The 17,804-nt window shown below is 41.3% G+C and overlaps 1 protein-coding gene across 2 annotated transcripts in view; it reads right to left on the reverse strand.

Moving 5' to 3' along the window:
- Nucleotides 1-17,804, reverse strand: part of pou6f2 (POU class 6 homeobox 2) — a 559,448-nt gene that overhangs the window by 226,985 nt on the left and 314,659 nt on the right. The window lies entirely within an intron of this gene.

Raw genomic sequence — 17,804 nt, forward strand, 5'->3', positions numbered from 1 at the left:
AGAGAGTGTGTGTGTGTGAGTGCATGGATGTGAGTGTGAGTGTATGTGAGAGCGTGTGTTTGCGTATACACACTCAAGAGGCGCACACACACAAACATACACTCTCACATACACATATACACAAATACACACACTCTCTCTCTCTCTCTCTCCCTCACATGCATGCAAACACATATATAAATCTATGGGGTGAATTTTTTTATAGCATCTCGAGAATGTGATTTGAAAGTAGTTCTGGGATTTACATATTAATGAACTGAAGTCTGCAACTCATTCTAAAAGATGAAAGACTTAACAGCAATCTGGGTTTGTTCAATATATCTTATCAATTGCATCCACAACTACCTGATGAAGTAGCAGCACTCCGAAAGCTTTTACTTCCAAATAAACCTGTTGGACTATAACCTGGAGTTGTGTGATTTTTAACTTTGTCCATCCCAGTTGAACACCGGCACCTCCACATCAAAGTGCCAAGTAACGTTTGTGCCACACAAATGCCAGGCTATGACCATTCCCAATAAGAATTCAATCATGTTACTATCACTGAATTACCAAACATCCTTGGGGTTACCATTGATCAGAAACTCAACAGGACTTGTCACATCAACAAAAGCAGGTGGGAGGCTAGGAATATTGCGGTGAGTAGCTCACCTCCTGACTACTCAGAAGCCAATCCACCATCCACAAGGCACAAATCAGGAGTGTGATGGAATAATCCCCATTTACCTAGATTGGTGCAGCTTCAACAGCACTCAAGAAGCTTGACACCACTCAGGACGAAGCAGCCCACTTGGTTGGTGCCACATTCACAAGCATCCATTCCCTCCACCACTAATGCTCAGTGGCAGCAATGTCTATGATCTACAAGAGGCACTGCAGAAATTTACCAAAGAAATTCCTTAGACAGCACATTCCAAACCTATGACCACTTCCATCTAGAAGGATAGGTGCAGCAACTGCATGGGAACATCGCTTCCAAGACACTCACCATCTGGATTTGAAAATATATCACTGTTCCTTCACTGTTGCTGGGTGAAAAGCTTGGAATTCCCTCCTTAAAAGGTAGTGTGGGTCAACCTACAGCACATGGACAACAGTGGTTGAAGAAGGCAGCTCACCACTACCTTCTCAAAAGCAACCATGGACAGGCAATAAATGCTGGCCAGTCAGTGATGCCCATATAGAGTCACAGAGTCATAGAGATATACAGCATGGAAACAGACCCTTCGCTCAGCACATTGGGCCATCTGATCAAGATCCTGTTGTAATCTGAGGTAACCTTCTTCGTTGTCCACTACACCTACAATTTTGGTGTCATCTGCAAAGTTGCTAACTGTACCTCGTATGCTCACATCCAAATTATTTATATAAATGATGAAAAGTAGTGGACCCAGCACCGATCCTTGTGGCACTCCACTGGTCACAGGCCTCCAGTCTGAAAAACAACCCTCCACCACCACCTTTTGTCTTCTACCTTTGAGCCAATTCTGTATCCAAATGGCGAGTTCTCCCTGCATTTCATGAGATCCAATCTTGCTAACCAGTCTCCTCACATTTATCTGAATTAAACTCCATCTGCCACTCCTCAGCGTATTGGCCCATCTGATCAAGATCCTGTTGTATTCTGAGGTAACCCTCTTCGCTGTCCACTACACCTCCAATTTTGGTGTCACCTGAAAACTTACTAATTATACCTCCTACGTTCATATCCAATCAATTATATAAATGACAAAAAGTAGTGGACCCAGCACCGATCCTTGTGGCACTCCACTGGCCACCGGCCTCCAGTGACCCTCCACCACCACCCTCTGTCTTCTACCTTTGAGCCAGTTCTATATCCAAATGGCTAGTTCTCCCTGTATTCCATGAGATCTAATCTTGCCAACCAGTGTCCCATGGGGAACCTTGTTGAACACCTTACTGATTCCATATAGATCACGTCCATCGCTCTGCCCTCATCAATCCACTTTGTTAATTTTTCAAAAAACGCAATCAATTTCATGAGACATGATTTCCCATGCACGAAGCTATGTTGACTATTCCTAATCAGTCCTTGCCTTTCCAAATACATGTACATCCTGTCCCTCAGGACTCTCTCCAACAACTTGCCCACCACTGACATCAGGCTCACCGGTCTATAGTTCCCTAGCTTGTCCTTACTACTTTTCTTAAATAATAGTACCACATCAGCCAACCTCCAGCCATCTGGCACCTCACCTGTACCTATCGAAAATACAAATATCTCAGTAAGAGGCCCAGCAATCACTTCACTAGCTTCCCACAGAGTTCTAGGGTACACCTGATCATATCATAGAACATAGAACAATATAGCGCAGAACAGGCCCTTCGGCCCTCAATGTTTCGCCTGGGGATTTATCCACCTCCACGCGTTTCAAGATACCCAGCACTTCCTCGTCTGTAATATGGATAATTTTCAAGATGTCACCATCTACTTCCCTACATTCTATATCTTCCATGTCCTTCTCCACAGTAAACACTGAAGAAAAATACTCGTTTAGTATCTCTCCCACCTCCTGCAGCTCCATACAAAGGCTGCTCTGCTGATCCTTAAGGAGCCTTATTCTCTCCTTAGTTACCCTTTTGTCTTTAATGTATTTGTAAAAACCCTTTGGATTCTCCTTAACTCTATTTGCCAAAGCTACCTCTTGTCCCCATTTTGCCCTCCTGATTTCCCTCTTAAGTGTACTCCTACTGCCTTTATACTCTTCAAAGGACTCATTCGATCTATCTTGTCGATATCTGATATATGCTTCCTTCTTTTTCTTAACCAAAACCTCAATTTTTCTAGTTATCCAGCATTCCCTATACTTACCAGCCTTTCCTTTCACCCTAACAGGAATATACTGTCTCTGGATTCTCATCTCAGTTCTGAAGGCTTCCCATTTTCCAGCCATCCCTTTACCTGTGAACATCTGTATCGAATAAGCTTTTGAAAGTTCTTGCCTAATACCGTCAAAATTGGCTTCCCTCCAATTGAGAACTTCAGTTGTTTGATCTGGTCTATTCTTTTCCATCACTATTTTAAAACTAATAGAATTATGGTGGCTGGCTCCAAAAAGCTCACCCACTGATACTTCAGTCACCTGCCCTGCCTTATTCCCCAAAGAGTAGGTCAAGTTTTGTACCTTCTCTAGTAGGTGCATTCACATACTGACTCAGAAAAAATTCCTGTACACACTTCACAAATTCATCTCCATCTAAACCCTTAACACTATGGCAGTCCCAGTTTATGTTTGGAAAGTTACAATCCCCTACCATAACCACCCTATTATTCTTACAGAATAACTGAGATCTCCTTCCAAATTTATTTCTCAATTTCCCACTGACTATTAGGGATCTATAATACAATCCCAATAAGGTGATCATCCCTTTCTTATTTCTCAGTTCCACCCAAATAGCATCCCTGAATTTTCAGTTGTACAAAAGTATTTGTTTATACCTTCAAAACAATTATTTTTAATAAATTCTTTTTTTCCCTTCAACTTTTATGCTGTAATAAAATTAATTATATTGCTGATTTAATTAGTTTCTGAACTACAGAATCATAGAAAAATCACAGAAAAAGGTCATTCATCCCATTTGTCTGTGCTGACAGGGTAAACTAGCTGCCCATTCTAATCCCACTTTCTAGCACCTTCAACATATCTTTGCTTGACCTTGTTTCAGAAGAGGGGGGGGAAGGGAGGCTAAGCAAGTGGGGCAGGAGGGAGGGCCTGATGAGGGGTCAGAATACGGTGGGGATTTCTGCAACAGGAACTGGTAAAGCAGGAACCTTCCATGGGAGTCTGCTTCCTTTTTCACTGGGAACGTTAGGACAGGTGGGGGAAGATTGGGAGGACGCGGGGCAGTGGGAATGAGAGGGAGGCTGACATAATAACAATAAAATATTATTCAGTTGTTTAGGGTACTTTATTTTACATTCAGGCTGCACTGTCTTTAGACATGTAGGTGGTTCCCACCACTTTAGATTGATGTTCTTTTTATTTCTGCTCTTTGTACCACTGAGAGGTAATGTTCATAGGAAACTCAGCTGTAAGAGAATGTTAACAGCTCAGACTTCCTTCACTCACCAAAGCTGCGTAGGTAAGTTCAAAGCTCTTGTTCACTAATTTGTTTGGGAATTTGCCCTTGGCGGGTCTGAACAGGGACATTCTTCTGTGAGTGACAATGACAAATCTTCCCAACAACGTAGGAAACTTTCTGCACACAAAAATATAAATCCAACCTGGCCAATTACCACCACATCAGCCTACTCTTGATCATCATAAAGTGATGGAAGCTGCTATCAAGCAGCACTTGCTTGGCAATAACCTGCTTATTGAAACTCAATTTAGGTTCCTCCAGGGCTACTCCACTTCTCACATCAATACAGCTTGAGTTCAAACATTGACAAAAGAGCTGATTTCCAGAAACGAGGTGAGAGTGACTGCCTGTGGCATCAAGGTTACAGGTGTGGCATCAAGAACTAGAAAAACTGGAGTCAATGGGAATCAGGGTTTAAATTCACTGCTGGCTAGAGTTATATTTGAGGCAAAGAAAAATGATTGTGGTTGTTGGAGGTCAGTCTTCTCAGTTTTGTACATTTCTGCAGGAGTTCCTTTGGGTAGGTCTTTTCTGATCAACCTGTTCAGAGATGTTATTGCACACCTTTGGGACAGGTGGGATTTAAACTGGACTTCCTGGCTCAAATATAGGGTCACTACCACTGTGCCACAAGAGCCTTCTCGTTCCTCAGGGTAGTGACCTCAGCCCAGTCATCTTTTGCATCAATCACCTTCCCTCCATCATAAGGTAAGAAGCAGCGATTTTTACTGAAGATTGTGCAATGGTTAGGACTGCTCATTCCTGATGAAGGGCTTTTACCCGAAATGTCAATTCTCCTGCTCCTCGGATGCTGCCTGGCCTGCTGTGCTTTTCCAGCACCACACTCTCGACCCTAATCTCCAGCATCTGCAGTCCTCACTTCCGCCGTGTTCACGACTCCTCAGACACTAAAAAATTCCATGTCCACAGCAAGACCTGGTCAACATCCAGACATGGACTGACAAGTGGTAAGTAATATTCACGGTTCACATGTGCCAGGCAATGACCATCTTCAATAAAAGCAAATTTAACCATCCCCTTTGACAGTTAAAGATATTACTATCATTGAATCAAATACTATCAACATTGTGAGAGTTACTGTTAACCAGAAACTGACCTGGACTAGCCATATAAATACTCCAGCTAAACGAACAAGTTGAACAATACTCCAACAAGTAACTCATCTTCTGACTTACCAAAGCCTGTCCACCATCTACACCAGGTTTGGATCAAGTGTATGTCAGAATACTCTCCATTTGCCCAGATATGTGAAGCTTCAACAACACTCAAGAAGCTTGACACCATCCAGAACAAAGCAGCCCACTTGACTGGCATCACATCCCCAAACATTCACTCTCTAAACCACTGATGTGCAGTGGCAGTAGTGTGTACCATCTACAAGGTAAAAGCAAGGACTGCAGATGCTGGAAACCAGACTCTAGATTAGAGTGGTGCTGGAAAAGCACAGCAGGTCAGGCAGCATCCGAGGAGCAGGAAAATCAACGTTTCGGGCAAAAGCCCTTCATCAGGAATAGAGGCACGTGCCTGCAGGGTGGAGAGATAAATGAGAGGGAAGTGGGGGTAGGGAGAAAGTAGCATAGAGTAGAATAGGTGAACGGGGGTGGGGCTGGATGTGATAGGTCAGAGAGGAGGGTGGGGGAAGGTAGCAAAGAGTACAATGGGTGAATGGGGGTGGGGATGAAGGTGATAGGTCAGAGAGGAGGAGGGTGGAGTGGATAGGTGGAAAGGAAGATAGGCAGGTAGGACAGGTCATGTGGATGGTGCTGAACAGGAAGGTTGGAACTGGGGTGAGATGGGGGAAGAGGAAATGAGGAAACTGGTGAAGTCCACATTGATGCCCTGAGGTTGAAGTATTCCAAGGCAGAAGATGAGGCGTTCTTCCTCCAGGTGTCGGGTGGTGAGGGAGCAGCAGTGGAGGTGGCCCAGGACCTGCATGTCCTCGGCCGAGTGGGAGGGGGAGTTGAAATGTTGGGTTATAGGGTTGATACTATCTACAAGATGCACTGCAGAAATTCACCAAAGTTCCTTAGACAGCATCTTTCAAGCCCATAACCACTATCTTTCAGAAGGGCAAGGGCAAGTACCGCACGGGGACATCACCATCATCAAGTTCCCTCCAAGTCACTCATCATCCTAAATTGGGGATATATTGCCATTACTTCAGTATCACAGGGTCAAAATCCTGGAACTCTCTTCCGAATGGCATTGTGGATCTGCCTAAGCCAAATGGACTACAGTTAGTAGCCTTTCTCATTCCATCTTCATGTAATTTTAAACTCACACCATCAGGGGATGGACTTCCTGCCGGTTCCTGTTGTTACTTTACTTCTCATTAAGGCATGGATGGTCACAGCATCAAATGTGTTTGCATAACAGTAGTGTTGAGCAGTACTGGCCAGAAGCAAACACTGGGCCAGATTTTTGCAGGAGTGGCAATCACAAGCAGATAGCTATTACTCTCCCTTCTTGCAAAACAAAAGAGCTCTGTATTTCTGGCAGGAGATTCAAATTAGGGCTCTTTCGGAAATACAGAGCCATACTTCCCTTCTGACAAGTTCCTTGTAGTGCACGAGTGTCAGGGCAGTTTCACAGCAGTCAGCTGCTTTATTTTGTAATTTAAAGGTTCAGCATCAAAGACAGCCACTTTAAAAGCTCCTGTGACAGAGTGCATTCAGAAAGTAAGTGTGTGGTTAGAGTCTCAAGAGGATATGGTACCAGGTGGGTAGAAAGTTGGATGCCAGGTAAAGTTAGGTTTCAAGCAGGTAGGGAATAAGTTGACCATATTGGTAAAGTGGCAGGTGGTATGGGTAGGAATCCACTTAAATAGTGTGCCAGGTAAATAGGATGCCAGATGACTGGAATGCCAAGTGGCTAGGGATGGGGTGCCAGGGGTGTTGGGAGCCACTTGGATAGGATACCAGGTTGATAGTAAAATAATGCCACAGAGGCTGGTATCCCGTCACCAAATCACCCTTTATTTACACACAAAAAGTCCTTGACTTTAGTACTGCCTCATTCAGAGTCAGGTACCAGAGTGCCAATATCTCTGACACTCACCCTTTTCATCTGTTAGCCAAGACTCCCCAATTGGACCACATTACAGCCCCAATCAGGTTATTCTATGACATTAGGTTAGGGGACCTCATTACCATCACTACAGATAAAGTGTCAAGTAAGTGGGCTACCAGGAAAATAAGTACTAAGGTGCAAGGTGGCCAGGAAGTCATGGAGTGCTTTGGGTAATTGGTGTGAGTGGCGGTTATCAGATCGATTAAGGGGGTGGTTCAGAATCTGTGTCTGGGGAGGTATAGTTGAGGGGGTGTGAGGTAATTCAGGGGTCAGTTGAATAGTTGCTCAGGAGCTTGAACAGGTATTTAATGGTCTGACACTTCTTGAGTAACTATTTAGAATTGGAAATATTCTGATTTAAATGGCGACGTTTTGAGGGTTCGAGATGTAGGGGAATTGTCCAAGGGAAATTTCAATTTCCTGACCAATTCCTTTGGGATGTGCTATGATGGAGATTCTGCATGGACCCAAAGCACAATTTCTGCCCACATCACAGAAACAACTTTCTGGCCAATGGAAAACTTAAGGCCATTATTTTGGTCATTATACAGCAGTTCTCTTCAATAATCAGTCAGATTGTTGATCCGCCTGAACATTGGATGGGAATTGTTAACAGCAATTCACATCTGCAGTTGCGTTTACTTTAGTAGACAAGCTGGAGGCTGGAGGAACACAGCAAGCCAGGCAGTATCAGGAGGTGAAGAAGTGACATTTTTAGTATAACCCATCTTCAGGGATAAGCAGGAGGGTGGTGCATGAAGGGAGAGGGAGAGGGAGAGGGAGGATTGAAGGAAAAGTGGGTGGGGCAGGTGGAGTATTGTTATGACACCTGCTAATTAAACCAAACACACAGAAAAGCTCACTTTGCCTCATACTCTGTTAAAGTATGAATGACAGAGAATTCCCCAAAAAATAACCATTTTATTCTATAACTCAAAAAGTGAACATTGAACAACTATTTACAACTGTCAGCCTCCTTTGTCTTAAAGATTTGTGATCTACTTCCTGCTCCATAACAATATACTGATCCGACAAAGCCCCTATTAAATTTACAGCAAAGCAATTTTCAAACACCAGACAGCGGTGTCCATCCTCTGTTTGTAGATTTCCCTGGGTCATCTTTGGCCTTCTGCTGCATAGAACTTTTCATATGAAAGAATGCACCTTTTAGAGAGTTTCCAGGCAGGCAGTCTGTCTGACAATGGCAGAAGGTGCTCTTTCTCTGGCTAACTGGACAAAATGCCTGTCTTTTATACTCCAAAACATCAGAATGTCTCATTGGCTCGATGTTGTTAAAACAGTAAAATTCAAATTCAATTGGGCTTTAGTACCTTGGGGCATAATTTAAACTGATTAAATTTGAACTGTTGTGAAAACATAGCAACCAAGCTCACGTATTTGTTTCACAACCAAATGTTACGTACTTTCAATTTTTCAGTACACGCTGAGACTGCTGTCCGTCATATGACAGGTGCCTGCATTCACTCTCTCTTTAAGGTACAGTACACACTTTCAACTTCATAACAGTATCCACAATGGACAGCACAGCATCAGTGAAATGAGTATCAGGCAGTTTCTACATGGACAACTGATCTGTGCTAGCAACTCATTCCTAGGCGGCAAGTTAGAAACTTCCTCTTGAATTCATCATGGCCGAAGAGGTTTATGCTTGCAGAGATAATACAAACAATCGACTAAACAGTCCCTATATGAAGTTTGCTCAAAGATTTCACAGCTAGTGACAATAATTCCTGTTTTAAGGAAATAGCTTATTTTTGATCTATAGTGGATACCATATGTTCCATCATGTAAATACGGATCCAAGTCAGTCAATGAGGCAGAAAGCAAGATATTTTTCTTTGTAGATAGAGTTTATTAACAACTCAGGTTTTTTTTTTATTTCCAGAAATGCTCTTACATACAATTGAACTTTTCTTTCCTATCACCAAATCACCGGGAGGTTTTTTTTAAAAATCTATTGAAATCATTCCTGTTCCTAATTGAATAATTTACATGCAAAGCCTATTAAGGGCAATGCAAACTATCAAAAGTGAGGGGAGAGATTGGGAGAGGGAGAGGGAGCTAAAACAAAATGGGTTTGGGACCGTGGAATAACGCCTTCTACACACTATCCCACTATGGCACCTACCCCTCTCAAAAGGCATTGACAGCATTTCACTCTCCAAGATTCCACCCTCAAGTGACAGTCTGTGTGGTATTTGCAGGTTCTCCCTGTCTCTGTATTGATTTCCTCTAGGTTCTCTGGTTACCTCCCACAGTCCAAAGATGTGCAGGTTAGGTGGATTGGCCATGTTAAATGGCCCATAGTGACCAGGGATGTGCGGGCTAGGTGGTTATCCATGAAAAATACAGGAGTGTGGTAGGGGATTGGGTCTGGATGGGATGGTCTTTAAGGGTCAGTGTGAATGATGGCTGAATAGCCTGCTTCAAAATTGCAGGGATTCTGTGATTCTATGATACGTCATCATTTATTTATATATGAACAGTCCTTGACTTCAGGACTGGTGGAGACTGCATACCAAACTCAGTCATATCCACTTCTTATATATGTTGCTATACATCTCTGGAGCGGGTAGGACTTGAACCCAGGTCTTCTGGTCCACAGGTAAGGACCACGGTAGCATAAGAGCTCCCCTCCCCAACTCCGTCTTACATATTATTCCTTTTGACTACCACCAGTAATCAAATTAATTTCACTTTTTAACATATCTTTCTTATCAACCTATTCAGAGATGTTCGTGCACACGGGACTTGAACCCAGGAAACCTGGTTCAGAGGTAGGAACACTATCACTGCACCACAAGAGGTCCCACCAAACTCAGGTCTTTTTTCTTATTTAACCGAGTTTTCTAATCAACCTGTTCAGAGATGTTACTATCCATCTCTGGAGCAAGTAGAACCTGAACCTGGCCCTCTCAGTTGAGGGGCAGGAACACTGCCAGTGCGCCACACGAGGGGCCCCAAGCAATCCTGCGGCTCCACCTATACACCAGTCCCACCTATTCCCATTTTAGATCTACCTGGTCAACTAATGAGTTAACTGACCTTAATCATTTATGCAGTAACTTCCTATTTTAACAGATTGACTCCTTTTTAAATAAATACTTTTGAAGATATACAAACAGTCCTTAAGTAGAATGAACGAAAAATAAACAAAATGATTTTTTTCACATTCTATATCTTACATTGTAATACAACCAGTTAGAAAATGATATATTTATCATATTGCATGACCCAAACAAAATGTGACATTTTTCATTTTTTTCATAGCCCTTCAAACCACAAGGTGCTCTTTTCAATGATTTCCAATAAATTTTTTGGAACAAGTATATTCTTTTGGATTTACTTTGGTAATCTCTTTTTACCAAACATTTCTTTATGCTAGTAAAGTCAATCCTCAACCTTTCTCAGCATTACCCTTTGTTGGCTGAACATTGTCTCAAAGAGAACACATAGCATTCAATGGAGACTTTGTTTTCTCAGATTTCCCCTTGTATCAGATTTCCTTTAGAATTTTGGATAATTGCAGCACTAAAGCGTCAGCTAGCACCAATGTTTCAGCAGTTAAGTCTGCGTGCACAACCTGTTTAACTGTCCAATGAAACTTCTTAACTGATCTGTTTCTTTCCTCAATACAAAATCATCTTTCTTTGAGGCCCCAACCCAAGTTTTCAGGATATGTTTAACACTTTCAAAATAAAACAGCTGATTCATAGTAACTCCTGCAATCTGCTTAATAACTAATCTTATATATTTTAAGACCTCCACAGTCTGACTTCCATTCTTAAATTCCCTTGTCATCTCATCTATCACACATTGTTCAAATTCTGTACAATCTTTCATGGAAAATCTTTGAAGTGTGTCGTGCCTGCTCTTAGAAAATCATTGGATCTGCATTACATTAAATGTAATTTACTTTCAGCAGAATGGACCTAGCTGAGAAATATCATCATTCAATTCAATAACCCACATTTACTTTGGATTGTTTCCCTTCTATATCACCAGCTTCTTTAAACTGTTCCCAAAATACTTCCCTTTGGATCTTAACATTCTTCAAAATGCAGATTTTCTATTGATTGATTTACATTTCCAGGAGTATGTTGCTGAAAGAACTAAAATCTTCAAGATCATTGTTTCTGCATTAAGGGAATCTACTCTAACATACTGATCACCAAGATTCTCTTCAAAACCCCAAGTCAGCAGGGAGCACTTTCTCTTTGAATATTTTTTCATACGATAATGCTGGCTAACCCCTATCTGGTACCTTACTTTACACACTAAATTCTTTCTAGTTCTCTAACTCATTTTGTTTGTTGTCCTCTATCAACTTATCTTCACATTTGTTTGGAGCTACTAAGGGCTTCTATTTTGTGTGGCATTCCCAGCCTGTTCCAAGTACTTTGTTCTTGTCAGACCATGACTTCTAGTTGTACTGCTCTCTCATTCTGGACTATTTATGCAACATCAGCCCCTCCTATGATCACAATTACTCTCAAAAGTTTGTAAACTTTTCCTAGGACTATGCTAATTTCCAGTTCTACTTTCATAACTTGTGCTACATTTTTGGGCCTTTTACATCTTAACCTCATTTTGCCAGTCGGTAGATTTTACGTTATGACCCTCATCTTGCACATTTAGCCACTGTTTATATTTGCTGGTGTTTTGTCTGTTTTCTCTATCATAGTGCCATTCCTACACTCATTGACACTTTTGGCTTTGTCCTTAATCTTTGTTTCATTTTGTCCATGTTCAGTCAATCTTTTATCTGCTATAATTTGGTTCTCACCATTGTCCAAAATATATATAGATCATCACTTTCTATGATTTGTTCAGCTTCTGTAGGTGCGTAATCAGGGTTCAGTTCCTGCACAGGTTGAGATACCATGAAGGTCCCACCTTCTCAACCTCTTGCCTTGCCTGGGGTATGGTGACCCTTAAGTTAAACCACCAATAGTCAACTCTTGCTAATGAGAGAGTGGCCGCATGGTCTGCTATAATTAGGAGTGGGGTGTGGAATATCCAGTGCCAAGTAACTTCCAAGAACGTGTCCTAACAGTTTGGATGCCAAGTTGTAAAATCACTGTTTTTCCATCACTGCCTATAACCTCACATAGACCTTACGCTTTTTCTCCTCCTCTTTTGTAAGGTATTCTTGATGATGCCACAAAGTTTTCTAATAGTTTTTCTGAAACCTTAATATTAATGAATGCCCTTCTTCCACATGCCGGGCATTAAAGTCCTCTGAAAAAGTGGAGCTAACTGGAGTGAATTTACAAGCTGCTGAAGGATTACTCATTACCAAAAGATGTATTTGGATTTCTTCTAAAAACCAAAAGATGTGCACTAAAGTGCTGAACATTTGCAGTTTGTACTTTGCACGGACTGTCCACACCAGGCCAGATGTTAGTTTAGAATACTGACATTCAATGGGAGAAAGCCTATAACCGAATTAGGCAAGAATTGGAGAATGTGGATTGGGAGTGGCTGTTTGAAGGTAAATCCACATGTGACATGTGGGAGTCTTTTAAATATTTTAGAGTGCAGGACAGACATGAAAATGAAGGAGAGGAATGGGAGGATTCAGGAACCTTGGATGACAGGGGACATTATCAGCTTAGTCAAAAAAAGGAAGCATATCTAAGATCTATGCAGTTAAAAACAGATAAAGTCCTTGAAGAATACAGAGAAAGGAGCACAAACTGTCCTTGGCCAGCAAGGTTAAGGAGAATCCCAAGGCATTTCACATGTACATCAGGAGCAAAAGGATATCTAGGGAAAGAGCAGGCACACTTAAGGATAGAGGGAGGCTAGTATTGAGCCAGAGGAAATAGGTGAAATCCTTAATGAGTAATTTGCATTAGTATTCACCAAAGAGGGATGTTGAGGTGAGGAAAAGGCATGTGAATGCTCTGGGCAGGTCAGTATAATGAAGGAGGAAGTGTTGGTGTCTTGAAATGCATTAAGGTTGACAAGTCCCCAGGGCCAAGCAGTATCTATCCCAGGATACTGAGGGAGGAAATAGCTGGGGCCTTAACAGACATCTTTGCATCATCTTTAGATGTGAGGAGAGAGGAGCTACAAGGTATTTATTCATTCTCATATTTTATTCATTCTCAGGCCAAGATTTATTGCCCATCCCAGACGGTAGTTAAGAGTCAATCACATTGCTGTGGGTCTGAAGTTACATGCAATCCAGACCAAGTAAGGATGGCATTTTCCTTCCCTAAGGTTCATGCATGAACCAGATGGGTTTTTCCTGATAATTGATAATGGTTTCATGGTCATCATGAGACTCTTACTTCCAGATTTGTATTAAGTTCAATGTCTACCATCTGCTGTGGTGGGATTCAAACCTAGGTTCCCACAGCATTAGCTGGGTCTCTGGATTAATAGTCCTGCGAGAATACCATTACGCCATCACCTCCCCCCCCCCACTGACCTCACATTGTAAGAGGCTGTTGGAAAAGACAGTGATAGGCTGATTGAAGAGTTGACTAGAGGGTTGTGAAGGGAATGGTCTCTTCAGAATGCTGCAAAGGGAGGGCAAGATGTATTTGGTGGTGACATTATGCTGGGCATAACACAAATGGCAGTCACTGATCTGTTCAATAGGACGAAATAATGGAAAATAAAGACAAGGAAACCATTTTGCAGTGCGGGAGAATTTCTTCACAGTTCTAGTGGTAGGTCAAACTGAAATGTTAATTCTGTTTCTGTCTGTTTCAGATACTGCCAGATTTGCTTAGTATTTCCAACATTGTTTGTGTTTATTTCAGTTTTATCGAACCACAATATTGTGTTTTTGGCCACTGAATAATTACTTCATTTCAGTATTTATTCTTGAGCTGGAGCTTAGCATGTTGGACATGCAAGGAAATGAACACACTGAATCAGGGCTGGGGACTCACCAAAATGAATGTAAGTGAAATAATGTATTGAAGAAAATAATGGCACTGAATGTGACAAATCCTAAAGACCAGATGTTTCCATCCTAGGATGTTGAAGGAAGTTAGTGAGAAAATTGAAAGCACTCTAACAGCCCTCGATTCAGAAACCAATTCTTTTGATTGGAAAACTATGCTATTTTAGGGATTCATTGTTGATAAATAGTTACAATTCATAAGTAAGGACTATGATAGACATAGTGCCTCAATTTGTTTGGACAGCAGCTTTTGATGAAAATTCTGCTATTCCCATTATACTTTCTTAATAACCATCTTTTGTTTTTATACTTGCCCTGTGACATGTCCTTTTGTCTTTGTTTATCATCATATTTGTTACTTAATGTCTCCCATTGTCCTACTGCAGAACATTGCTTTTGTTCTTCATCCCCATGCTCCCTGCCCTGTTTCTTTGCTTCTGTACTTGCTTCAAACCTGTGACATCTGCCATTTCATCCAGTTCTGACAAAACATCACTGACCTGAAACATGACCTATCAGATTTTAACTTGCATGTGGATGGAGATTGAATGAACTAAAACCTAATATGTTAACTTTGTGTCCTTCTCCACAAATACTGCTGAACTGAAAAATGTTTCTAGTTTTTCCTGTTTTCATTTAACAATAGAATAGTAATTGAAAACCCTCATCCATGGAATCATACTTATATATCTCATTTGTACCCTTCCAAAACCTTCAAATCCTTTCTAAAATGCACTGTCAGAACTGGAAACAATAATCAAGCAAAGTTTCAGAAAGGTTTGTCAAAATTCCTTACTTTTGTACTCTATGCCTCAATGTATAAACTCAAGCGAGCGTATATCTTCTTAATCACATTCACAACCTATCCGACCACCTTCACTACGTTTTGCATTAAACGCAAGCTGGAGTAACAGAACCTTTCCATTCTATCTGTCTACCCTTAACAAGGATTTAATTTCTCTTGGAAGGTGAATGCTAGTAATGAAAAGAAGGCTATACAGTGCCACTAGGATTGGAGATGATGTGAATTGGTGTTTGAGGTGGTGATAATTATTCATACATAACTGATGGAGCTACACTCATGCCCTGAAATATACCTACCTTTCTTCTGCTATATTCTGAGGCCATAGGAGCCTTTGCCTCTTTTCTTGATTTTACACGTTTCTCTTAACCTCTGCTGATCTGCTGCTGTTATTAGCATCTGGTTTGGATTGGTCTTTTGTTCCTTTATCGCATTAGCATCACCTTTTGCTTTGCATCAACATCACTCCTGTCATTTAATTGTGGGGGCAGGAGGAGAGAGATGCAGAATGATACCATGGTGTTGACGTCACTGGACAAGTAACTTAGATGTCCAGGCTAATGCTCTGGGGTCTTGGGTTCAAATCCCATTATGGTAGCTGTTGGAATTTACAGTGAATAATAAAGATCTGGAATTGAAAACTACTCTCAGCAGTGGTGACCATCTGGTTTCTTAATGTCCTTTAGGGAAGGGAATCTGTTAGTCTCACCCAGTTAGGTTGGCATACAAATCCAGTTCCATGTGAACTTGATAAAATTCTAACTGCCCTCTGAAATAGTGCAGCAAATCACTCAGTTCAAGGGCAATTAGGGATGGTGAACAAATGTTGGTTTTGAGCGATTTTGACCCCAATGTTGGGTAAATTGGTTTCTGAGAAGACATTGATTTTGAACCAACTTTCTGGCCACAGGCTTTAGGGGATCTTGTAAAGACACTACTTGTGGTACTTCTCCAGTGCTTTGAGCTGCCTATTGTAGGTTATCCACGTCTCTGAAGCAAATAGAAGCATGGGGATCACTGCTACCCATCATCTTGGCCTTGCATTTGAAATCCTGATCCTCAAATACTCTTTTCCTCAATTGGTTGAACTGAATTTTTGAGACAACAATGAATTTTGTCATCTACGTCTGCTTTCCTTGAGAGAAAGTTCCCAAAATATGGAAAGTAGTCCACATTTTGAAAGCTCTCGCTACTGATCTCACTTGGCAAGAGGGTGGGAGGGAGGAAGCATTCTGCCATGGGAACTAGTTAGAAAAGGGTTGTGGCTTTCGGGGTATGCAGAGCATAGTGACATATTTTGAGTTCTGCCAGTTTTGAGGAGAATATTCCATGAGCTTTTGCTGTTGACAGCACCTAAGGGCTTTGAGATCAAAATAGAACATGCACAATGGTTTGTAATGTTCCTTGGACTTTTCTTGAATTTGATTAACTGTCATGTTCCTGGTTATTCTCCCGGAGTAAAAACTACAATATGACTGTGGGAGAAGTTCCTCAGCCAATGGGATAAGGTGGTTGAGAAGGACCTGTGCAATGTGGCACAGAGCAGGGAGACTCCTATGCAGTTACCATAACATGACAATAACTGTCAAACAGGAAAGCAACCAAAATTTATATTGGAAATCCACTAGGATGAGTGGGACAAGTGTTTCATTCCAAAATGTGAACAATGTGAATTGATTCAGAAAACAAAAAAACAGTCTAAACAAGTGTAGCTTTGTAATTTTTGAAAGGGTTTCTTGGTGGGGTTTAGCTAAATCAATGAAGATTTTGAAATACCTTTCATTATCTTAATTTCTATGAAGAGATTACTTAATTCTTGAACAGCATCAGACTAAATTCCTTGGGGGGGTGGTGGGGAGTTTTTTCTGAGTGCAGGATAACCACACAAAGGAAGAAAAATCACATCAGTGATGGTTAAGTCACATATGAAACTGAGCGCTTGCTCTGTAAACACTGCACTTTTACATTTCTCATGGTGTCTGACACTTTGACACCAGCATTATGCCGCTCCATGAATTATATATATAAACTATACCATAAAATAAGGGTCCCGATCTTACTTAAAATACCAAGATGAGAAATATAACAAGCCCTGACAGAACTACCGTCTCATTTTCCATACATCATCGACCAAAAGCTGCAACCTGCTCTAAAAAGGAAAAATCTGTCATAAAATTATCTAAATCGACCACAGATCAAAGTCAGTTCTTGTATTTCCTCAAGCACAGATTTCAAGACACGCAGAGACAGAGCAACAAAAGGCAACGAATAAGAAAAACAAAATCAAGGGGAATAGCTATTGGCCCCTAGTGGACTTATTATATCACCAGACTCGAGGTACCAATATTCTTTTAGTTTGGCACTTCATAAATTCTGGCATCCTTGTTAGGACTGTCAAGACCGCTGACCCCAGTTTTCCACTAACAAGCCAGCTGCGAGTTTCTCCAAATTTGAAGCAGATACATTTTTATAGAGCTCCAACATAATGTAAGCCCCTGCTTTCTCATTTTATTGCAATTGGGACATTGCTCTGAAAACAACACTTTCGTGTAGCGACGACACCAAATCCAATACAGGCGTTCTTTTTAAAATCACCGTAGGCGCACTAATTGCTATCCTAGAGGCATTTCTACTTCGGCTTAAGTCAAAGTTTAAAGGCTAATTTGCCAAAGCCGACTTAAAAACAATACAATTATATTGGGGAATTTAACAACCACGCACATATACAATTAAGGTCGCTCACTATATGTTTAGTGAAGGTTATTTAAATTCCAAAATTCGCCGTGTTTCATTATCTGGAAGTGATGTGAAGTGTTTCTCAAAATAAGGACCATTTACAACCAAAACAGAATAAATGAATAAGAC

Source organism: Chiloscyllium punctatum, chromosome 5, assembly GCF_047496795.1.
Source record: "Chiloscyllium punctatum isolate Juve2018m chromosome 5, sChiPun1.3, whole genome shotgun sequence".
In the NCBI taxonomy this organism is placed as follows: Eukaryota; Metazoa; Chordata; class Chondrichthyes; order Orectolobiformes; family Hemiscylliidae; genus Chiloscyllium; species Chiloscyllium punctatum.